The sequence below is a fragment of the Rhinopithecus roxellana genome, chromosome 6, assembly GCF_007565055.1.
Source record: "Rhinopithecus roxellana isolate Shanxi Qingling chromosome 6, ASM756505v1, whole genome shotgun sequence".
Lineage (NCBI taxonomy): Eukaryota > Metazoa > Chordata > Mammalia > Primates > Cercopithecidae > Rhinopithecus > Rhinopithecus roxellana.
The window spans coordinates 65,273,113-65,298,297 of NC_044554.1; the positions used below are offsets into that span (position 1 = coordinate 65,273,113).

The 25,185-nt window shown below is 42.0% G+C and overlaps 2 protein-coding genes across 2 annotated transcripts in view; one reads left to right on the forward strand and one right to left on the reverse strand.

Moving 5' to 3' along the window:
• LRRC4 (leucine rich repeat containing 4) overlaps window positions 1-10,482 on the forward strand; it is an 80,654-nt gene extending 70,172 nt beyond the window's left edge. The window contains exon 4 of the transcript XR_004057965.1: window positions 10,094-10,482. The gene's annotated coding sequence lies outside the window, so the exon portion shown is untranslated. The remainder of the gene's footprint in view (window positions 1-10,093) is intronic.
• SND1 (staphylococcal nuclease and tudor domain containing 1) overlaps window positions 1-25,185 on the reverse strand; it is a 447,074-nt gene that overhangs the window by 132,805 nt on the left and 289,084 nt on the right. The window lies entirely within an intron of this gene.

The following is a 25,185-nucleotide window of genomic DNA, read 5'->3' on the forward strand; positions in this document are numbered from 1 at the left end:
GGGCCATCTAACTGGCTACAACCTACATAGGGCCAGGTTCTCATCAGCATGCTGAGAACTTCTGCAGGAGAGGACACTAGTTAGTGAAATGCCAACCAGGCTGCTCTGCTAGTTCCAAATGATGCCAACATAGTGCTAACATTGTCATTTTGCTATTCCCACGGTTCAGAAGCAGCAGGGACAACATAACAAGATACCTTTGAAGAAAAACTGTTCTTGGACCTATCTTCTTGGAGACCCAGCAACAGAAACATAGGATCATGCAACTTAATAATTTGCTGTTCTACTGGCCACAGAACATTGAATAGTAGACTGGTAAATATTAGGTTTCTTAGATGGCCTATCAGGATTTTTCTGTTTAGGGAAACAGTCTCTATTGATCAAATGCCCACTCTGATCTAGGCAGTGTTCTAGGTGCTGAGGATATGACAGGGACTGAAACAGACAAGAATCTCTGTCTCCATGAACTTTATATTCTGAAGAGGGGGAAAGATAATAAAATAAGCAAGTATATTATACAGTGTGATAGAAGATGGTAAGTAATATCCAATAAAATAAATAGGAGATAGTGTCAAGGAAGAAGGTAGCAAAAAATTATGCATATATGCACATGTGCAGATGTGTAAACACATACGAAACTACCCCAACCATAGCACTGAGGCCTGGGATAACTAAGAGATAATGTGCCCTAAACTGTAGCTTGCTCCTGTTCTTGGAACTCAGCAGTAGGCCAATAATAATCATTGACAGTGCAGGAAAGAGGCCTTAGGGGTCTGCAGAAGCTCTAGGCCCTCAGTCGAGCCTCTCCTGACCACTCCAGCCCTGTCTCTTTTTTCTCATATGAACTTCCAGAGATGTTCTGTAACCTCACCTCACCTTTATGCAGATGCTCTCTGCCTGGAGTGAGCTAAAGAGAGTTAATGAAGTATTAAAGGAGTATTTAATCTGATTTACCAAGTGCACCACCCTCCTCAACATGGACTTGCTCCTGGAGACAAAGTATCCAGATGTATCTGCCACAGTCCTGCTATAAATGCAGGGGCAATTGGAGCAAGTGACATACTAGGGCTCTGGATTTCAGGGAGCAGGTATGGTCATAGAGCAAGGAGATGGGAGCAGAGACCTGGTGGGAGATCACTACATGACAATCTCTGTTCATTCGGCATACATAGATGCAACATCTGCTACAAGTTAGGCATTGTGCTAAGGAATGGGCATATGGAGATAAACCAGGAACACAGGCTAGAGGAAGAGAGACATGTATGCTAAACTGAGGTTTCTTTGGAGCCATATACTTACTTATACCAGGTTCTGAGAAGTGATGATAAAAAGAGAGAAGGCAACAGGCATTCCAAGTAGAGAGCAGAATGGCTTAGATGCCTGAGGCCAGTAAGACTAGTTTTGGACCCTTCAGGTGCTCCTGCTCAGGAAGAGCATAAGGTGGGGGAATGTAGGTAGCAAAGCTAGAAGGATGAACAGGGTTTAGATCATGGAAGGTCATGTATGTCTTATTTGGAAGGCAAAGGAACTGATGAGAAGTTGTAAGCAGGGCATGATGTGAGCAGATGTGTGTCTTAGAATGGTCTCCTTGTACAAGGCAGACAGGCCAGAAGGGTCTTGAGAACAGAAGGCGACGACTGGTTAGGAGACAGAATCCTGTCAGAGCAGAAAGACTGGAATAAACTCATTCTATAGACCCCAAGGATTGCTGATGATATGCCTAAGAAAGGGGAATGGGGGGCAGGTTGAACAAAGCATGACGGCAAAAGGAGAGCTTATTAGGAGCTATATTTTTCTCTCTCCTGTTTTAAATCCTAGATAATTTTACCACCAAAGTCTTCCTGCATAACCACGTGCCAACCCCCCAACTCCACTGGCTAGGGGGAGAGAAGTAGCTTCCCACCCTGACAGTTCCAGTGCTCGGCAGAATGAGTTATGGGAATGCTCTCATCTCTCTCTCAAGATAAGGTGCGGCTCTCCATGGGAGATGCAGGCGGATATATATCAGTGCCCTAACCAACAGAGATAAATGTCATAACTCCAGCTCCTGTCCATAAATACACAGTGCAGGAACAACCTTAAACAGCCCAGTGTGCCCAGAAGAGGCAGGATTTAGTGGGCTTCGTTACTTGCTCATGTGCTGAAAAGCGCTTTTAGGAGGGTGTTAAATAGGCACATTACGCAAGCTCATGGACCCAAAATAAATAAGGCATTCTCTTTATGTGGACGTCGCCCACACAGAGAAGCTGCATGTGCCCTGCTCAACAAGAAAGGAGAGGAAGAGACTTTACAGAGATGCCAGATACTGCTCTTGAGGCAGTATCCTTCAAACCAGTGCCAGCAAGAGGGCAGGGAGGAGATTCTTTATTGGCAGGATCCCACTGCAGATACCAGGGACGCTCATTCTAAACAAGACATGCGTCTCAGCAAGAGAACCTGCTGCTCATCATCTCCCAGAGATCTGTGATTTCTGGAAGTGGAACTGGTGGGAGATTTCTTGGTTCAACACCCTTTATGGTTCTGGAGGCTGTGCTTTATCCACCTCCCATTACCTGCTCTTTGTCTTTAGGTCCAGGCCATCAATTTGACTTTTCATACAAAGCTCTGCTCCTAAACAAGCAACTGACTCATCTTCCCAAATGAATGAAGCTCTCCAGCTCCCTGGAGAGGGATATATTAAATATCAATCATGCATATTATTTTACAATATAATTACTTTGGCAATTAATCTGTAAGAAATATTGCTCTCCAGATCCTAACTTCTGCCAATACAAACACAAAGTTCTTGGAGAGCGGTCACACGGATGGAGCCTGAGCTTCCAGGGAAAGAGAGAGGGCTGCTCCACACAAAGCCGAAGACATAAGAAATTAAAAGATGAGATGATCTCCCCAGAGTCTCTTTCAACCCTGCTTCAAGAGACCATCGGTGCCACTATTTAATCAAGGAGAAGCAGAACTCAAGCAAAAATGGGGGAGGGACTATCTTACCAAAGCAAGTAATAATAAGGGCTCCTGCAGTCATGAGGTTTACAGTCTGCATTTTGGGGGGAGTAAAGATAGATGTTTCCACAGATAAGATCTTTAGTACAGCATCTCCATACAAAACCCCACTGTTAGCTTAATGAAGGTGGGCTTTTGTTTTGTTCCCTGCTGTGTCCCCAGAACACAGTGTGCATTCCATGAATACTTGCTGGAGTAAGTGGGGAAGGAAGGAAAGCAGGTTCTGCCAGAGTCATTTCACTAAGAGGTGCTCAGATAGCCACCCTATCTACTATCCAGTCTGCATCAATCAGCTGGTCCATCTTTGCCCACAATCCCATGAGGAGCTTGTAAGATAGCAAATATATATATATATATTTAAAGCCAATTCAATTTCCCAAATCTAAATGCAGTCCATCTCAAACCTATATACTGCCTTACAGTAATCAACTGATCAAATTAAAAAAATAAGTAGCTACACCGAATGCTGAAATTTTATTTCCCTCCTTTTCTCCTTCCTTACGGTGGAAGAGGAACCGTGAAAAGGCTAAGAGTAGCAGCAGGAGAGACCAGAGAAGGAAGTGATAATTGCCAAATTGGATAAGCAGTCACTGAATAAATGAAAATTAACAAGACTTGTTTTCCAATAGCTTCAAATCCAAGTGAAAATGATTGCTGGTGGAATGAACAAGGAAAAACATTTCTCCATCAAAAGCACTTTTCACTTTTTACTTGACATTTCTTTTACTGCCCCAATTAGTATCATTATGACAATAAACTAAATAAAGGGCAGATTGAGAGAGTTAAGGGAGATTAAGTGAGTAATCCATATAAAAGCCACAAGCACAGAGACTAACTGGTTCAGTCCATATGCACATGCAAATGTTTACTTCATATCTGCCCTCCTCTCCTATTAGAGGGAAGGAATGGGGGATAAAAAACTTAAAGGCAGGAAACATAGGAGTAGGTGGGATAAATAAAGAGGAAAAGAGATTGAAAGTAAAAAAAGACTAAAAGAGGAATTTTAGAATGAGAAGTGTGTGGGGGTGGTAAATCAGGAGGGAGGAAAAGTTCAGGGGATGGAAAAGAGATCCAGGACAAGACCTGTGCTCCCATTAGCAGATCTTGATGTTGGCAGGTGAGGAATCAAACACCCTATTACAGATGCTTTCTTCTTTTCATACACACACATACACACACACACGGTCTTGTCACCCAGGCTGGAGTGCAGTGGAGTGACCACGGCTCACTGTAGCCTTGACCTCCCAGGTTCAAGTGATCTTCCCACTTCAGCCTCCCAAGTTCAGATGCACACCACCATTTCTGGCTAATTTTTAAATTTTTTGTAGAGATGGAGTCTCACTATATCGCCAGGGCTGGTCTCGAGCTCCTGGGATCAAGCAATCCTCCTGCCTTGGCCTCCCAAAGTGCTGAGATTACAGGTGTGAGCCACTGCAGTTGGCCGCTTTCTTCTGACTGTAGGTTTCTCTTACTTGTGCTACAGTCACCCATACTATGAAAAAATGGTTGAGATTCTATTCATAAAAGATGTTTTACAGGCATCTACATTAAGTAAAAATGTTCATGTTAATTATGGCCCTCAAAATACTGGGTATCTGACACTTTCAATTTTGATAAGCAACTTCAGAAATAATCTAGATTGTTGTTAACTGTCATGTCAAAAATGAGTTACAAGCACAGAAAGCTAAAGCCAACAGCCATAAAATCTAACACAGCTGCTTTCCTCAGTGGCTGATGGATCTACTGAGGGATCTCCTGGGGCTGCTAGGCCATGGGGTCTGAAAAAATACAAGAAAGCTCAGAGTTCCTAATTTTCAGCCTACAGCTAACAGTTTCTCAGAGACGTTTGTGTCTTCCTGCTGCCTGGGCTTGTTCCATCAATTTGTATCCTCTGTGGCTGTTGTCTGCCCTTTGGAAATAGTGATGATCTGTATTTATGTGCAGTCTTCATTCCTAGAGGTAGAATAGCCTCTCAGGAGACTCTCAGAAATGCACATTGGTGCCACAAATATGACTACAAAACAAAAATCCATTAATGTCTTGGAAATGATATCCCACAGAAATCAAGATCAAAACCTGCTAAGCAATAAACTTGTATGTAGGAATATACATCGCTTTCCTGTATAGATGAAATTTCCACTTATTCAACAAACATTTACTGAGTGCCTACTATGTGACAAGGACTGCTAGGTGGGGATACAATAGAGACAAGCAACACAAAAACTTCAAGGAGTTTAGAGTCTTTCGGAGAAAGCCTCCACTAAATAGGAAATAAGTAAGGGAAGGGAACTACAGGGAGCTAGAACCTATGATGAGGGGGAAGGGCTTATTCTGCTCTGGGAAAAAGTGGTATTTAAACTGAGAAGTGAAGGATGAATAGGAACTAGCTCTTTTTATGTGGCAATGTAGATTTTGCAACATGCGGGTCCAAATAAGTCCAGGAAAAGGAAGAAAGGATCCTCAGCTAGAGAAAGTGGTTTTTTTTTTTTTTTGCTTTTGCAATGACACAAGACAACAACTAAGGTCACTAGCTAAGGCTCCCATACATACTAATAAAAGGGGGTCAGGGACCAGGATTTGTGCAATGGACCCTGATCTCATGATCTCAGGCACGTTCTTTAATCAGTTCAGCTTCATATTTCCAACCCCCATTTTGGACCACCACATTCTGCCCCCCAAAATTAGCTTTACTCACAACAAAAATTACTTTTAAGAAGCAGAATCTCTCCCTATCCCCTTCCATATAAATGTAACAATACTTAACATGTGATATACCCTCTCAACACATTTTTAAATAAAGAACTCTTACCAATAGGCACAATATTGTACAGCAGATTTCTAGAACTTACTTGTCTCACATAACCGAAATTTTAGACCTGTTGAACAGCAGCAACTCCCTGTTTCCCACTGCTCCCAGACCCAGAAAACCACCATTCACTCTATTCTCTGTTCCTATGAGTGTCACTATTTTAGTTACCTCACATAACTGGAATCATGCAGTATCTGTCCTGCGACTGGCTTGTGTCACTTAGCATAATGACCTGAAAGGTTCATCCATGTTGTCACAAATGGCAAGATCTCCTTTTTTTGCCTAAGGCTAGATAACATTCCTTTGTAGGTATATACCACATTTTCTTTATCCATTGGTTTCTAAATGGCCATTTAGGTTGTTTGAATATCTCGGCTATTGTGAATAAGTGCTGCAATGAACAGGGGACTACAGGTATCTATTCAAGATACTGATTTCATTTCCTTTGGATATATACAGAAGCAGAATTGCTGGATCCTGTGGTAATTCTATTTAATTTTTTTTTGAGAAATCTTCATATTACTTTCCATAGCAGCTGAGCCATGTTACAATCCCACAAACACTGCACAAGGGTTCCAAATCTAGATTTGTTCTGAATTGGTGCTTGCTTGCATATCAAATGTTTGGGGATTAAAAAAAATAATAAATTGGTTCTTGCTCATACTTGCTGTCTTTTAGTTTTTTGATAGTAGCCATCCTAATGGGTATGAGGTCCAGAACCTTTTTCAAGAGTCTGTAATCCTATATACATCTGAGATTTAATCTGCAACTACCATTACATCTCTGTAAGATGTGGCCACAATGACAGACCAGCCTAGTATGCACGCTAAGAGCTCTGAACCTCTTACCAAACAAGGGCGAATCTGGGCAGGAAGAAGGGAATGTAACAGGACTGTAGTTTTCATTTCATGGATGGGAGGGAAAGTCATGTACAGTATGGGTTCAAGGATATGCCCTAAAATGTCATAAGGCAAAGGCCTTCCCAGATAATAGCATTTATGTGGACAGGATTCAAATCATGTATCAAGTATTGGTTCAAAATGGCCACTTAGGGCTTTCTTTGCATCATACAAATGCTGTGTCACTGGATAAGAGGCATATCACAAGGATGATCTGCTGATCACAATGACACTATTTTTTCTCCACTTCTTTAATGCGGAAACTGAGAGTTTCACATCTAGCAAGTTAGGGAACCTAAACTTAGACTAGGTGGGGACTGGCTCCAAAACCTGTTCTCTTAGCCACTAACGTTTTGTGTATGCAATGAATATTTCATAATTCCTAAACCTAGAGACAAAAAAGGGGGAGGGAAGTCTAGACCTTTCTGCTCAAAAGAGAGATCTGCAAATCACCGGCATTGACATCGCCTGGAAACTTGCTAGAAATGCAAATTCTCTGGCCCAACTCCAGACCCATTCAATAAGTTTGGAAAGCACTATTCTAAAGCTCTTGGGATCCTAAAGCTCATGGGGTCCTGGTGACCACAGTCTCTTTACAGCTTCTACTCTAAAGGGCAAATCAAGAAGTTCTGTCCCAGCATTCCGGTTTTCTTTCAAGTACAGTGAGAGAACGAGAACTGAGAGGGAAGGGAGTGGAGGATAAGCACTCTTTATCTTCTATTCAGCATAAAGCCTGGCCCACCAAATGACAAGGGAAAGGCAAAACAAAGTGATAGAGCACAAAACACAGCTGGCCATTAGTGCTGACAAAGGCTGAGGGAAGCACCTTTTCCTTCTTCAGAGGATCTAACCCACATTTCACCCTGTGCTGGGGCCAAATCCTGAGCTGGGAGGCAGCTTCAAATAAGGCAAAGGACCTTGGATTGGAAAAGAAATTTTGCTCTCAGGTGATGTTCAAAACAAGTAAAGATGACTTCTGGTCTGCTGAGGGAAGGGTGTTTTTCAAAATGCAAGATTTCACACACAGGCACATGCTGTATGAGATGCTTTTTGCCCCCCAAATCAAACAATAACAAAAGAAACCCACACAGTTTTTTTGTTCTTAAATGCTGCTGGGAGCGTGATTCAGTTTTGAATTTAATAGTTAAAGCTGTAAGCTTACTTTCTCAGTGTGTATGCACATCTCATCTCCCTCCAAACATTAAGAGATTAAAATCCAGCTCTTCTAAACTTGGCTCATTAAAGGCAATCTTCTTGCTAAGTATTGAACTTGAACTGCTTTTAAGTTTGATGCAAATAAAGGTCAAACTATTTTACTTTTTTCTTAAGGGTTCAGGGAAAACAAACGTGTATGAGAGAGCTTGAGGTGGAAGAACAGAATAAGCACCGGGAACTTACCATTCAAAGTGATTTAAGAGCGAACAGGGCTTCATTTATTTGCCAGCTCTCTGTCTTCTCATCCCTCCCCTTCAAATCTCTTCACATTTGCATTGTTCATGTAAAATGAGTCAGGGAATGCAAAAGCTAAGGTTCTCATAGCAACTGTTAAGAATCCCACACCGCACATAAGCAGTATTGGCAATTACTAATTGGCTGTTGCTAAAGGTGAACCCTTAATATACCACATGTGTGAAGTGGGCGAAACAGCATTCTAACAGAACTTGAAACTTATTTCTCAGTTTATGTGTTTAAACCTGTAGCCTTAAAAATGAGCACCTGACAAAGAAGGACAAATCAAAGATAAATCAAATGGTTAGCACCATGATTCTATAATCCTAACAAGAAGAGAACTGGGAATGGAAGAGGGTTGGACTATGCAGGGGTCCAGATCTTGCACAAATATCTGGGAGACATCTGAGCAATGGGTGAATCCCAAACAAGCAGCTTGCCCCAAAGAAGTTGCTAGGGCCATACAACATGGCTTCTCAACTTCTCTCTGGTGCTATCACCAAACCCCAAGGTCCTCATCTCATTAGGGCCCTAATTGCTCTTCTGAGAATTGGATCGATGGCATTAGCATTAGCCCTTGGCTAGCTCACCTTTGAGCTCAGTCTACTTTAAAACTGAGCTCTGCTATCCAATTAGAGTGTTTATCTGATGAACTATGGGAAGACACAGACTGTCTTCTAAGCTGTCATCTACTCATACAGATTACATTTATGTCAGGGCAAAAATTTAATCAACTCAATTTACTGATCAGCTGACTTGATTTCAAACTCAAAATGTAAAAGAGTAAGGAGCAGGATTCATAAGATCATGCCATTTTAGCCCTTGAAAGAATATCAGCTACCATTTAATATACTCCAGGGACAATACTAGGACTATAACCTGGAGTTAACAATGGGGGGTTGAGGGGGAGGTACAGCCGATAAAGGCACAGACAATGAGAATCAGAGAAATGGGGGCAGATACCTGTGTGAGCTTCATTTTAAGGCCATACAGGAATCAGTAGAGTCTGGATGAGAAATAAGGTATTCCAATTTCTTATTCACTAAACTTTCCATTATCAACTTCCCTCTAAAGTATGTCTAACTCTTGTTTCACCTATTTCACTCCCCTTGAATTAGGTTGCCTACCTCAACCCTACTACACTGTGTGTGTCCTGCTGTACCAAAAAGTAGCAGTCCCCTTGCAGTCCTTTATAGGATCATTGATAGCAATGGGGGCAAAAGAAGTACAAAAGCTAAGAATGGTGGGGTTATTATTGGCATAATGCTTGTCATCTCTGGGGCCAATAAAACAATTGGCCATAAAATTCATACTATTCACTGATGGGTGGGCAAACAGAGCTGAGTAAGGGTCAAAGAGACATAATCGATGAGGACAAGGACACATACCAACACAGTATTCATTTCAGTGAAAATGCAGGAGGACACAAGACTCAGTGGATGGGAATCGCAAATATGGTAAGAGTGTGCAAAGTTGAAAAAAATAAGAGTCTTCCTTTTAGTCTGTGCCATGACATATTAGGCCAGCGCCCAGAGTCCTCAGGTACTAGCTGCCATTCATGCCTCTGTAGCTGGCGTCTCAGGAAGCGCCAGCCTTGAAGGCCCTCTCTGTGCTGTCCATCTGCATTCAGGAGGTTGGCATTCAGCTAATATTTATAGTTCACCAAGAAAACACTGATATTCTCATAGTGCCTGCCATTAAATAACAGAATCCAAACATGCTTCGAAGTGTGTATGAAGTGGATTATTTTGCCATACTTCTGGCTCATGATTTCCTGAAATCTGAAAGAATATAACATTATAAAGCTCCTGTCATATCTAGGGGCAGCATGAAAAACTCAGACAGCAAACATGCAAATATCCTGAGATGTACACATTTCCAGAGGCTTCTAGATGGGGCTGTAAACTACATTACTTAAATGCTATTATACTTTTAGGTTCTTTCACCCCTGAAAACATCTCAGCCTGACAGAAGCCCCAACTCAAAGCTGCTAGAATGCTAAGTTTTGATCCAAAAGATCCACTGGCCTCACAGTTGGCCTGGAATTTGAACAGAGAACTTGAAAGCAGAAGTTTCCCTGGAAAAGCCAGGATGTACAACTGCCATGAGTCGCCTTTCAAGCTGGAACAATATCGTGAAACGAGAACGGTGACCCCTTGACCTTTGAGAAAAAAGTGTTTTCTATATGAGATGGAAAAGCATTATTTTCTGTTCTTATGGATGTGAGAAGCAATCTGACCAAAATCTTCTGGTTCTAAAAATACACAAATAGCTAGTGGGGCAATATGTTAACAATGTAATAAAGGGTAAATGGAAGATCTTTGTAATTGTATTCTTGTAACTTTTCTGTAAGTATAAAATTATATCAAAATAAAGAGGCATAAGGATTATTAAAAACAAAAATAAAAAACTTGAGGCTTAAATGTTGGATCTCCTGGGACACTTACTCGCCATAGTCATGCTATTCTGCGAAAGGTGTATCAGAGGCAATAGTCCAGGAAATCTCAACAGCCACTTCCTCAGAGGAAAGCCCTTTGTTAGCAGACACTGTTAACATTTCAATGCCAGTTTCATGTGCTCTGTCTCAAAACTGTTCTTCAAGGTAGTCAATTTAACCCTTTCACCTCCATACTAGAAAAGAGGGTTCCTTGGTGGATGGCAAATATTCTATTCCTCTAACCTGTTCTCTCTAAGTTATACACTTAAGTATCACCAGAACTAGGCAAGTTGCTTGGTCTTTTATTAATAAAGCAGCTGAATAATTTATAAGGGTTGCATAGGGCCCATTAGAAGGGCCAGAGCAGTAATAACTGGCTTAGGACTTTGCTTACTCAGGGCTAAAGTTTAATTTATCCATAAATGCCCCAGCTCACAAACCCATCCCACAGGTCTGACCTGCTCTCTCTTGTTCTACGATCACATGTCCTAGCCATGCTCTCATCTTAGATGTGTTCCTATTGGTGTCATCTCTGGGGCCAATAAAACAAATCCAAACCCCCAAACAACTAAAAATGCATACCTTCATTACTACACTTACTACTTAGGGTCACTGCCACTGTCCCATTCTTAAGTTTTGGTCATCCCAAAAGAAAGGCAGTACCAGACTGATTCCTAGCCAACAAAAGAGCATACGCAGATGCAGTGAATGGAGGGAAGATTAGAAAGGTCCCTTCTTACCTGGAGGTAAGTATGTTCAATGTCAATTAGGGCATTGCGTTCTAAATGAGGAGATCAAGAAAATATGCTCTGCTATTTATTTAGTAAGGGAGTTAACTTTCCCAGGCCTCAGTTTTCTCATCTGTAAAATGGAGATTGTACTGTAATGGTGCCTGCCTCACAGGACTGTGGGTAAGGATGAAATGAGTTAATCCACAGTATGTAAGTACTTATTAAGTGAAACTATTATTAGAAACTCAGACATGGAATGAATCTTAGGGAAACCTCATCCAAACCACTTATTCTATGAAAAATATCTGAGGCCTGGCGAGGTTCTGTGACCCGTTCAAGGCTCTGTTACTTTGGAAGCAGATCTAGGCATTAATTCAGTTCTCCTGAGAGACACCCAGTTTGGTTCTGTATGTGACTGCAGGGCTGCTGTGGTTCTAGTACTCTTCCTCTGTGGCAACTACAGGGTTATTTTGTTTTCTAATTTTTTTTTTTTTTTTTTTTTTTTTTTGAGACGGGGTCTCGCTCTGTCGCCCAAGCTGGAGTGCAGTGGCTCACTGCAAGCTCTGCCTCCTGGGTTCACACCATTCTCCTGCCTCAGCCTCCCGAGTAGCTGGGACTACAGGTGCCCGCCACCAAGCCTGGCTAATTTTTTGTGTTCTTAATCGAGATGGGGTTTCAGCGTGTTAGCCAGGATGGTCTCAATCTCCTGACCTTGTGATCCGCCCACCTCGGCCTCCCAAAGTGCTGAGATTACAGGCGTGAGCCACTGCGCCCACCCTTTCTAAATTTTAAGAGAGTCAAAATGTTAGCCAAGAAACATCAGTGCTCTTTCATTTATCCAAGAACTTTCTAGTGAGTGCTGACTTGGTGAAGCACTATTCTAGGCAGTGTTATGGTGGCTTCAGTGGTAACAAGATAGACAAGGTCCTTACAAGGTCCCCTCAAGCATCTTACAATCTGATGATGAAACAGTGATGTCAGAGGGAGTGATAGAGGGGGATGTAGTTAGGAGGGTGGATGGCAGTTAATTTAGGCATTTCTTTGCAGTGTAATCTCCAGGAAGATGGTACTGTAACACTGGTTTCAGCATTGCATATATGAATATGCATGGGTATATGTGATAAGAAGAAATTATACAAAGTGGCATTACCCTCTGAAAAGTTCATTCTTGGGCACTCATATCAGAAATAAACACTACTCATTATCAGAATAGACCTTTTCTGGTCTTGGTCTTACCTCCCTGGCTATTCTGGAGCAGATGGGTGGATTAAGGCAAAAGCGCACTAGAGTAATCAATGCAGGGCTCAATTTACTCTCAGGTGAAGTTCATTTCTCTACTCTCTCAAGGTTGGATTCTTAGCCGTTGGCATTTGTGCTATGTGCCATGAAATTCTTGCCCCAAGAACCAGTTCAGGGGATCAAAGAGCTATTATTAATGTCTCAGTTTAGGCCAACTGAGAGAGGGAACGACAGTAGAGGCAGGCCACTCACCCCTCCATTCAGCCACCCTCCTCCACAACGGGGCCATTGAGCAGGCGCCACAATAGAGGGCTGAGAATAAAAGGCCGAAGGAAAGCATACAGAGTCCCCTTGCACAGACTCGGTCATTCATCACCAGGCAAGTGCCAATATCTGGCAACAGCAATCTCAATTTCTGCAAATCCTCCAACTTGCAACAGCTGCTAGTGACTCTGGTGGGCGGCTTTGCTGCTTACGCCAGTTTCCAATACCAAGCCCTGGCCCAGAGCCAAGTAGACATTACTTGGGTTAGAGACACACTGGCTGCAGAGAGCAGCAACAATGGACTTCACAGCTTATAAAGCAGCTTACAAAGAGCTCCCGTGTATTTCAAAAAGCACTTCAGATAGCTGGTGAGAGAAGCTATCTGCACAAATGCATTCAAGCAGTTTATTTCAAACCCACTTAATTCAAGGTTTCCGTCAGGAGCCAATGGCATAGTGGAGGTAGGTGCAGAGAACTGCAAGAGGGCTGGATGGCTTGGCAGCTGAGGGAACGCAGTCAAGCCACATCCGCCCTCCTCTGGAGCACCAGCTCAGCAGGATGAGGAGTGACTGGCAGCAATCAGCCCTCCAATGGGTTAACAAATGTAATGAAAAAATGAAACATATTCTGTGGGATTCCACGGCTCTTTAGTGAGTTGTCAAAACTGCTTTCATCAGCATTGTTAGGGAGCATTTCTAAACGTTACTCAATGAACGTGCCGAGTGCCATCTAGGTGCCTGATGCCACACCATCCAAATGTACCTTCATCTGATTGCACAGGTAACGCCAGCCAATGGCACCTCCTGTTCTGCCTCACCTCTCCCAAGTCTCTAGGGTTCCACTCATCTCCTCCATGAGATCTAGACTTGCCCTTGTAGGCACAGCTGACTAGTTTCTAGAGAACAACTTTGCCAGGTAACAGGCACAGAGACCAAAAGAAGCTAAAGACTGAGGCACAAAGGCCTATGTCTGGAGCCTGGATTTTATGGAAGCCACAGAAGGGCACAGCAAACAATGGGCCCAAAATGGACCATGTTCATAGGAAAAATACAGAGACAGGTAACAATTCTTAATCAATTTTGTTTTGTCCTCTTGCCCATAGATTTTTCAAAAGAATTTCATGAGTACTTTTATTTATGGAAAATAAACTAATGTGAAGATTGAGGTGAGGTGGGAACTAAGGACTCCTTCACATGACTTTGGACCCCACTTGGAGCTCTGATGTGCTGTGTATGGATTTCTTAGAAACTATGAATCAATAGATTCCAGGTAAGAAATTATTACAATAATTAATAGAATCAAAAGAAATATACAAAGCCGTATCCAACATGAAGTAGAACTGGATTGTGAAGTGGCACAGCTCAAGTGCTACTATGTTGAAGGAACCGAAGCTACCAACAACCCAGCACTTATTCCAATAGTAAGATCTATTCTTTAGGGGAATAAGGAGTTGAGTATGATATGGCAATGTTCACTGTGAGGCCAACCTCCTAGCATGAAATGGATCCACGTAAGATGCTCAGCATGTTATTACCCCATATTATTAACGTATAATATGCCATGTGCAGCAATGAGACTCCTTAAAGGGATCAGGTTCTGAATTAATGTATCATCTGTACTTGGATTATCAGCATCAAATGCAACTCTTCGTGTATTGGTTATTCCAACAGCTATAAGAAGAATAAAGATTATATCAGAGAAAACCTTTAGGGAGAAAGTGGGGAAATAAAAATAGTTTCTATCAACTGCAGAATTTGTGATTGCCTATCCACAATGCACATTTACTTCCAGTACGACTTCCCTGTATTTTTCATGTTATGTTTTAAAAGTTAGCATTCACCAACAGGAAGAAATTCTGCAACAGAACTCAGAACCCAAATTAGAGCTCACAGAGGAAAGCAAAATGGCACAAACACAGACCTAACTAACAGAGTTCGCTTTCTGCCCCCATCCTGCTGCTAGAAACCAGACACTATGTTAGGCACAGTGAGGCAAGCCTAGGAAGGCTCCAATCACAGATCCATGATCTATGACTGTGCATTTCTGATTCGGTTCTTGAGATGCAGATGCTGAAGCTACTGTACCATCTGCCAAGAGCAATGGCTGCTCCACGAGACCTGCACTCCTGGCAAATCTCACTTAAAAGACCCACCTCTAACTTGGTATTTTACACTCAATATTAATATTTAAGTATATGCAGCACTGGGGTACAATATAAATGCTTGTCAAAAATAAGATCCTTGAAAGCATACACTATTTCCTTTTTTCCTCTTGCAGTGTCAAGCAATTAACAGGTATTAAATAACCACTGACTAGTCAACTATAAAAAAGAGGGATGTGAGCAAGAATACTAGCAAGAACAAGTATCTGTTACCATGTCTTCCCACCCACCAAACTGTGGAGGAAAAAACTCCCTCTTCTCAAATCAAGGCAGGCTGCTTACAAGGAGCACCACGTGAAAGGGAAAAATGGCCACTCTACGCAATATGCCTATTTTGATGTGAAGGGCTGGTCTGTCGTTAGCACTTCCCAATCAGTAGCACTCACAAATAGGTCTAAACTTGGAAAATTAAAAAAAAAAAAAAAAAAAAAAAAAAAAAAAAAACTCCCTATCAAACAATGAGAATCAAGAGTAAAAAAGAAATAGCAGTTTGCTAAAAAAGAGACTAAAATACATCAGGGCCTTAGAAGAGTTATTTCTGCATTCCCTGCACATACGACATCATTCATGAAGAAGGCAATGGTACAAATATAGCATAAATGTCGTCTGCTCTAGCTTGTAATTTAAAATGCAAATGCTAATGAGCGAACTGGTATATCAGTGGAGTTAATAACCGCATGCCTAGCACAGGGGCTGCATCCAAAACACACACAGAGAAGAGACAGACACCATGTTCCAATTTAAAAATAAAAACACCCAAATTAACCCTAGAAAAATCACTAGCAGATGTACAAGCTCAGGAAAAGGAGGCACACAAGGGCAGGGAAATGGGAACTTCTCCACCAGCCGCAGACTAACCAGTCAATTTAAATATTTTCCTACATATAGTAAAGGTAAGCATGGGAGTTACGAGGGTTTACTGAGGAATGCTATTGTAAAAGCATTACAGAGTATAATAAGTATAATAAGGAAAAGCTACAGGGAATCCAGAAAGCTTGAATAGAAAGTTTTCTCCAAAGCCCACTTTAGAAGCCTATAAGCTAATCTTGCAGGGAGCCAAATGAGATGTAGATCTCATTTACTTCATCATAGGCAAAGGGTGAAGAAGCTTTGGTTAAAAAAAAGCCCAAAAACTTACAAGATCTAGATTTAAAGGGTCATTTAAGTAAATTGGAAAAAGCTCTAATGATGAAATAAAATGATGGAGAGAATGCAGTTGTGTCTCAGATGCCTTCCGAACATGAAAGGAACTTCTGTGGATTGTTCTTGCTCCTCATAGGCTGGTGCCTGGCAGCCCTGCAGCAGAATCTGGGAACACTCCACAGCACTGAGATGAAGAGCAGCTCCTTGGGCTTCCTCAGAGCCCCCCACGCATGGGCAACGAGGAAGTGCATTCTGTGGTTAGTGGCTCTGTCCAGTGCCAGGACTGAAACTACGACGCCTCCTCAAGGCCAGCAGGAGAGCGAGCTTGCACATGCTGCCCACACTGGACACCTAGTGTCTTCTAGTTCCCATGTTAGTGCTATTCATTCAAATTCCACACAAAGAGCCAGGCCCAAACTCTAACAGATCCAGCCCATCTGACTGGTGAAGCCTCAGGAAAACTTTTGAAAGAAACTCAAGGTAAGCAATGACCTGGAGTTTGGGGAAGGGGGCAAATAGCTTTTCAATGATGAAGAATGGTTTTATTTATTTATTTTTAAAACCCAGTCAAATCTGTTTGAAAGGGGTGGGGGATTCCTGAGATGGTTTCCACAGCAACCAGGATTAAGTCTTACAGCAGTGTGCACTGTTCACCCTGGGGCTGCCCATTACCAGATTTCAAAGCATTAACCTTTAATTTCAAATTACCAAACCATTTACACTCCCTCTCCTGCATCCAGGTTCTGCCATTTTCTACTATTAGTCTGATAAAATGGACTCCCCCACAGGGCTGGAGTGGTGGTGAGTAGTACAGTAGCTTGTCAACATTACTACTAAGTGGCTGGTGGGAAATGCCCACAGGTTGACAAGATGGTGTTGAATAATCTATACTGAAATGTATTCCTCTGGGAAAGCCACAAGAAGGGACTTAGAACTGAAGCATTTGGGCACAACCAATGAGACAGGTGCTGTTTTTGGAAATAATCCAACAGAGAAAAGCCATCAGATTTCTGGAAACTTCCCATTCCATCCCCCAATGCCCACCAGGTGGAAGGCAAGCCAGACAACCCTAAATAGACTGAGACAGAATGAGCTTTAAAGTAGGAGGGAAGGAGAAGGGCCCGAAAAGGAACACCTGGGGAAAAGCTCACAGGACTGACCCTCTCTAACACTCCACTGGCCTCATTAGCTCTGCATAAGACAGGCCTCATCTCTATCCAGGATGTTTTCTCCCCTTGTCTCATCAGTATTAAAACATGAAAGCATAAGAGTAAAAAGCACAATAGAAGGCTTTAGAACAGAAAAGTAGAAACACTAGTCAGAGAATTCAGGAGGAAGGAATCTCCTCACTGACCTACCCATCCAAAGCCAATCCACAGGCCTATCATCTAACAGCAAGGGTAAATCAACATCTATCTTTCCTTGGCACATAAAACCCAGTAGATGGTAAGGGCTGAACACCCTAATCAGGAGGGCTGCACCATCCTCTGCAGTCCGACTGGGTCCATAGAAGGTGATGACACCACCAGGACTATCTTTTCCTAGTTATAGGAGGCCCTAGATAGGCTGGCACATAAATGCCATATGGGCCTTGCTGTCTCCCTCACCTCCAGGTCACCAGCATCACACCAAGATATGCAGGCCAGTCTGACGGAAATAATTAATTAGGAAGCAGGAGAGCAAGAATTCATCTTTAAGTGTTTTAGCTCCAAGGTCTGTGACTGCCATTAAACCAGGCCAAACAAATCTTATTTTTAGTGACTTTATTTATTACTCTGGAATGGGTACTGAACAAATCATATTTCTCCCTCTTTCATGCTGAAACACTCGATTATGTCATGGAAGTCTTTTAATTCCTACTCCCAGTCTTCAGGTATTGGCATGCTGAGGCTCTTAGCATCTTTGTTCATCCTCCTCTGATCTGACCACCTGCAGTTTCCTGATGTCCTTCCTAAAAGGATGGGCCTCAGACGGTATACCGTACACCAGGAATGCAATGACTTGGGCTGGTTCAGTACCTGGCTCCACTCCTCTCTGCATTCTGTATTTCTGAGTTCTGAACCAGCCTTTTTGACAGCAGTTACATATTTACTCTTATTGTTTTATAAAATCTGAGCTGTTTTCATTTGTATAGTATTTAAGGCATGTGTTGCTTACCCTTATGCTTTTAAAACATTTTTTTTTCTTCATGTCAATACATTCTTTACTCCAGCAGACACAATTACTTTGCTTAAAGGCTGGAACTATATCATGCATTTCTGTATTCCTAGCATTGTGCCCACTGAATATAAAAAAAAAAAATTATTAAATAACCATGTAACTGAATGACCCACAAGCATGAAGAGGCTCATTCTGGGGATGATTCATGATGTAAAGATGAAAATAATCAGGATGTAATTGGAGGTTTCATTCACATGACCAGTGGGTGACGGTGTGCCTGAAGAGATGGGGAGCTGAAGGTGCAGCAGTGAACACTCAATAGCAGGAGAGCTAAGAGGGAGATTTACACACCAATACAAAAGTGGAGAGAAAAATGATTGATGAATATGTCCATTTCTTTTAGGCAGCTCTTCCTGAGATCTGATATAGGTCAACTTTTTCTGCCTAGATAAATCAAACCCAACCTGCCCAAAGAAAATGTAGCAGACCTTGGAAATTCAAATGCCATCGCCCGGAGGAAAACTTTTCCATTCAACAATTGTTATTTGCTCTGTATTCTTATACTATGTGGCCTATGCTTTTGATAACTGCTCTTTTGTATTTCCTTGTTTACATTTTTTTGTATGGCCATCTACACAACTAGACTCAAAGATATTCGAGGGAGAAGTTATCCTACTAATTTATGTATCATCCAAAATTTAACCACTGAAGACTACCTTTCTTAATCTGTGCTTGTAAAAATCTTGGACTCATTAAAAAACACTCCCCAAATCTGTTCACTGTGTTAATTCTTTCCTGTAAGTGACTCTCCAGGATCCCCAGACATGAACATAATTCTTATAATTCCTATAATGATATCTTTAAAAGTAAAGAACTAGAGCAGCTCTAGGAAAGTCTCATGTTAAGCTGCCCATTTCTAGTAATGGGACCCAACAGAAAGTAGGCAGTGAAGACAGAATCAAACTGGGAAGTCTCAAGAGAAAGAATACCCCCCTTTACAAATATCCATTAAGTTGCAATTCAATTAAAGCATCTGAAAGGAATTCATAAGTATCAGCAGACCCTGTAATTGCTTAATTAAGGATAGAAGCCTAGCAAACACAACCACAATAACAGCCTGATTCATTAGCACCTCTGTGATAGCAGAATGGGATTTCTCACTTAAACATACATTGGTTTTAATTGTGTAATTTAGTTAGGCACTGGTAATCAATGGGGACCCACAATTCCTGGGACCAGGAGGTGAGGAGGATATTCCTGTTCACCTTCCCTTCCCTCCTCTCATTAGAAGTTTTTGGTCTATTGAAACAGGCAGTTGATATTCCAGTGAGGATTGGCTGGAGAAGAGATCTTAAAGAAAAAGAAGGAAATGAGGAACTTCATTCAAAGGCATTCAGGGTGAAAGGACACACAGGCGAAGCTTTAGTTCACCATGTACAAGCCCACTACCACTTATCAAATCCTAGACACTTAGAGCCTTTCTCAATGCGTCCCTTGTCATAATCCAGCTCCAGAAAGGGAGACAGAGAGGCGGAGGCAGAGGGAGAGGGAGAGGAGAAGGGAGAAAGGTTGGGAGAGGGAGAGGAATGGGGAGGGAAAGAAAAATGCTAAAAGGCAGGAAAAGGGAAGTCTCGTTTTCTTGTCTTATCTCATACGAATAGGTAACTGGTTAATTGTAAGTCACCTGCTGTGATCCACATGGGAACTCCCCGTCAAGTGGCTGCTGCCTTCTAGATGGTTTGTACTATGAGTTCCATGCAAGGTGACTGGCATCCATTTCCTGCCTGCCTCACCCTGTAATTCCTCAAACTTATGGCAGTACCACCTTTAACACTAAGGAAATGCAAACATGGCATGGTGGACTCACTCAGTGAGTTGGCAGAAGACTCCAAATATCTGCTATAAGGCTCCTTAGATCACTTTGCACTGAAATCTCAAATTATTATTCTCTTCCAATTCAGGAGAAAAGTATTTGGTTTGTAGGCACCATGCCTTGATACCTGCTATGCTTATCCAACAGGGCTACTTCCTGAACTGTGCCTGCAGCATGACCCTGATACTTAAGATCTAATAAGGGAATTACAATAAGGACACTCAATATAAAGGTCATAGTAATAAGACAAATACTACACACCCACTGGGGCTTTTAAGTAAAAACATGAGGTCATGTGTCATGGTTCATGCTTACAATCCTAGCACTTTGGGAGACTAAGGCAAGAGGACTGCTTGAGGCCAGGAGCCTGAGACCAGCCTGGGCAACATAGTTGAGACCCTGTCTCTACAAAAAACAAACAATATTAGCCAGGTGTGGTGGCATGCACCTGTTGTCTCAGATACTCAGGATCTGAGGGAGGATTACCTGAGCCCAGGAGTTCGGGATTACAGTGAGCTATGATGGGGCCACTGCACTGTAGCCTGGGCAACAGAGTAAGACCCTGTCTCCAAAAAAAGGAAAAAAAAGAAAAAGAAAGCAAAAAATAAAAGCATGAATTGAGAGCCAAATAGTTTCCAAATATGTGACTCAATCTCCCTCTAGGCAAAATACTAAAGTAAAATGGGACACACATGACTAGTGAAAATAAGAACTGCGTGAACCACTTTTGCTCTCATGGAAGGAAACGTGTGGGGCTCACTAAAGGCCAGATGAGGAAAAAGGATGCTTTTTAACAAATGCAGGCTGCCCAGGGATCTTGGCTTCCTTGCTAACTATGGACAAGAACTGACTGTGACTGCCTCCGAGACTGAAATCAGCACGCTAAGGAGGAGGCCACAGCAGCAGGCAGAGAGACCTTGAACAGTCTCAGTTCTGATGCTGTAAGGTCACCTGCTCACCGACCAAGCCTAAGGAAGGTGCTTAAAGGACTAGAGGGCAAGAGTGTTCAGGAGGCACTGACCTGTTGGCTACAGCTGACTTCTCTAGCCCCACCTGCTATCCCATCTGACCAAGCGATCATTCTACATACAGGGGTGCAGGAACCGTGACAGAATGGCCAGCTGGCTTGGGCCAAATGCCACTCCCTATCAAGCTGTGGGGCCGTCTGCCTGAAAAAAGGCCACATAAAAATGGAAAGTGTCCACCCTACCTTTAAGTACAGAGGGCTCTCCAAAAGGCTGGGATTAATGAGAGCAGCACATAAGGGACTGCACCCAACAATTATCTTGGCATTCCCCTTGAGAATCACAACCCAAACTCCCTCCTTACTGCAAAGACATTTCCAGCAGAATGCCACGCTTACATAATGAAGAGTGCATACGACAGGTATTTGCAAAGCTCTAGCAGGACAATCGCTGCCCAGGCGAATAATCCTACAACATGAATAGCAAACTTATACTCACTTTCAGCTTTGTAGGTAGCTTTAAAAGACCAAGGGATCTTTCTCTCTCCAAGCCTACTCCCTCAATCCACATTCTCCATGCATCTTATCCCTTCTGTTTCTTCTAGATCACTGCTCCATTCACTATCCTTGTGCAGCCTTTCCTGATTCCTTCTCTTCAGAATTCAGACCAGTGCTTCTCAACATTTCAAATCTTATGTTCCCCAGGATAATCTCTTACTTCATCTTTTTTATAACTTCATTTGCCAATATTTTGTTGAGTTTTACATTCTAAAATTGATACTATGAAAACAATAGGTGTACTGAATAGCCTTTTCAGCTATCCATACCTTCTTGATTCTTGAGTAAGAATTACAGTTCTAAAAGCACTCAAGATGCTGACATCCTTGGAATGTTACCTTCACCCTTTGGCTTTTACTTTCTACACGACTTTTCCATTCTCTGTTAGATACTAGGGAAGTGCAATCTGTACTTAATAAGTCTGTTTCTAACTTCCTACTTTTACTTCCCAGTCACCTGTAATCTACCTTTAATTGACTCAACTCTGATGAAATTGTACTGAGAGAGGTTACCTGTGACTTACTAGTAGATAAACAGCATAAAAGCACTTTCCAGTTTTTATATACTTGATGTTTTATGTAAACTCTGACACTGCTGATGCCTGGGAATTCTTTACTCCCTTGGCTTCCAGAAGAATGCTGTCTCGACTGTCTTACTGCTCTGACTGTATAATCTCAGTCCATATATAAACACTTAGCCCACTCCATGCAGGTTGGTGTCTTCCGGGGTGCCTACACTTTGTAAACCTGTCTTCTAGGCACTGTAACAGTTTTAGTTACTGCCTCTATGCTGATGTCTGCCTGACCTAAGCCTGAACATTCTCATGGATATTCCAAAACCAAACAAACAACCTGTTCCTAAAACCTATTCTTACTCTTATGTTGCCCTTAATTGTGGACATCTCAATCTATCTGATTGCTCAAACCTAGGACACTTTCACTTTCTCCCCACCACTCAACACCACCCCCTACTCCTGACCAAAAAGAAACCAGGCATTCCCAGAATCTCATCAAGTCTACCTCCTACTTTTCCAAATCTCTCCAATTTTCTCCCCAGATTTCAGACCTCTACAACTCTCTTGCCTCTTAATTGCTCTCCCAGACTCTTGCCCCTCATTTATTCCAATGTATCCACAAAAATGAACTTTCTTAACCCAAGTCTGAGCATGCTCCCCCCTTGCTTAATGCCCTCTCCAGTGACTCTGAAGGTCCACTGCGTAATCTAAAATAGAAGGACTAGCTCGTGTCTGAGTTGTCAGCCTGACTCCACGCTCTACCCTCCTCACTCTTTATACTCCACCAGTAACAACGGCTACATGGTTGCCCAGATCTACGCAGATGTTCATACCTCTAAAACTCTGCACACACTGCTATCTCTAGCTAGAATGTGCATCTTCTTCTACTCCCCCTCCCCAACACAGTAAACTCTTATATGTACTTCAAAACACAGCTCAAGATACCAGCACTTAGGGAGGTGTTCTCTGATGTCCACCTAAAGAAATAATCATTCCCTTCTCAGTGCTACTTCTAGACCTTGTCCATAATTATATTCTCTCATCTAGTACCCAACTTTACATTTTGTTTACATGTCTGTATTCCCTTGGGTGTTTCCTGAGACCTAGGACTGTGTCTTACCTGTATATTCTTTGGGATGGGGTTTTAGGACAATGCAGAGTTCCTTGCTCCAAAGTCTCAGAGGGAAAAGCCTTCCTTCCAGCAAGCTTAGTCAGAAGTAGACTGGCACAGCTCCTTTTCTTGACTTATTTCCAGTAACGGGCAGGTCACAATTTCTATGATAGAGCCATAGCTATGTGCACACATGCTGCACAATCATGCCACTCCAAATTGAGGGGCAAGGTAAACTCTAGTTATAAAAACAGTAACTCTTTGCAAGGGGAAGGAGCATATTTGTTGATGATCTGCTTTATAATGGGCTTGTTTTAGATTCAACTCATTAAACTCCAACAATCATGAGGCAGGAAGTTATAACTGATGTGTAAACTGAGGCTTGAAGAGGTAAATAACCTCGCTAAAGTCACCTGCTTATACACAGTACAGCCATGATGCAAACTGAGATCTGCTTTCTCTTAAGACTTTTCCCTGTCCTGTATTCTTGCCAGGTTTCTGAAGAAACCAAAAGATGCATAATATGACAGCATACACTATGGCAGGAGAAAAATGTAAAAGGCTTATATTTTTATCACGTATTTGCTTCTGTGTAATCTATCTTTCACAATGTAAGTTAACTCAGGCAATGCCTTTTGAATTGCTAAGCTTAAAATAATGCCAAATACACACAGAAACTGGCTGATATAGAGTCGAGTGATCAGACTGCTTGTGTCTAAGCAACGTAAAAGTAGAAGAATTCTGCAGGAAAACTCCAGCCAAGATGGTCTGTGCTCTGAGCCTGCTCCATTCAGGTAGTTTAGAGTTTAAAAGACAGAACTTCAATGTTCTCTTTCCCCTATACATTTGTGGCCAAGTTTCCCAGGAAGAATAATATGGTTTCTCTTTTTTACCTCTGGGATAAAGCTCTACATTGCCAAAACGATGCTTTTCTTTCTCAGCTGCAGAGCAGAGGATGAGTTGAAAATATACAGGCATACCTCAGAGATACTGCGGGTTCAGTTCCAGACCACTGCAGTAAAGTGAATATTGCTATAGAGCAAGTCACACAAATTTTCAGTTTTCCAGGGCATATAAAAGTGTGCACCCTATATTGTAGTTTAATAAAAGCACTTTATTGTTAAAAAGTGCTAATGATCATCTGAGCCTTCAGTGAGTCATAATCTTTTTGCTGTTGGAGGGTCTTGCTTCCATGTTCATGGCTGCTGACTGATCAGGGTGGTGCTTGCTGATGGAGGTGGTGGCTGTGGCAAAAAAACAATGAGGTCTGCTGCATCAACTGGCTCTTCCTTTCACAAAATATTTCTCTGTAGCATGGAATACTGTTGGATAGCATTTCATTCACTTTAGAACATCTTTCAAAATTAAAGTCCATTCTCTCAAACCCTGATGCTGCTTCATGAAGTTTACATAATATTCTGAATCCTTTGTTGTCATTTCTACAATATTCACAGCATCTTTGCCAGGACCAGATTCCATTTCATGAAATAACTTTCTTTGCTCATTTATAAGAAGCAGCTCCTCATCTGTTCAAATTCTTTTCATGAGATTTCAGTAACTCAGTTTTATCCCCAGGCTCTACTACTAATTCTAGTTCTTTTGCTATTTCTATCATATCTGCAGTTACTTCCTCCACTGAAGTCTTGAACTCTTTGAAGTCAACCATTAGGCTTAGAATCAACTTCCTTCAAATTTCTGTTTATGTTGGTTGCTGTTTCAACCTCCTCCCATGAATCACGAATGTTCTCAATGGCATTTAAAGTGGTGAATCCATTCCAGAAAGTTTTCAATTTGCTTTCCAGATCCATCAGAAAAATCACTAATTATGGCTGTTTTAGGTTTACAAAACATATTTCTTAAATAGTAAGGTTTG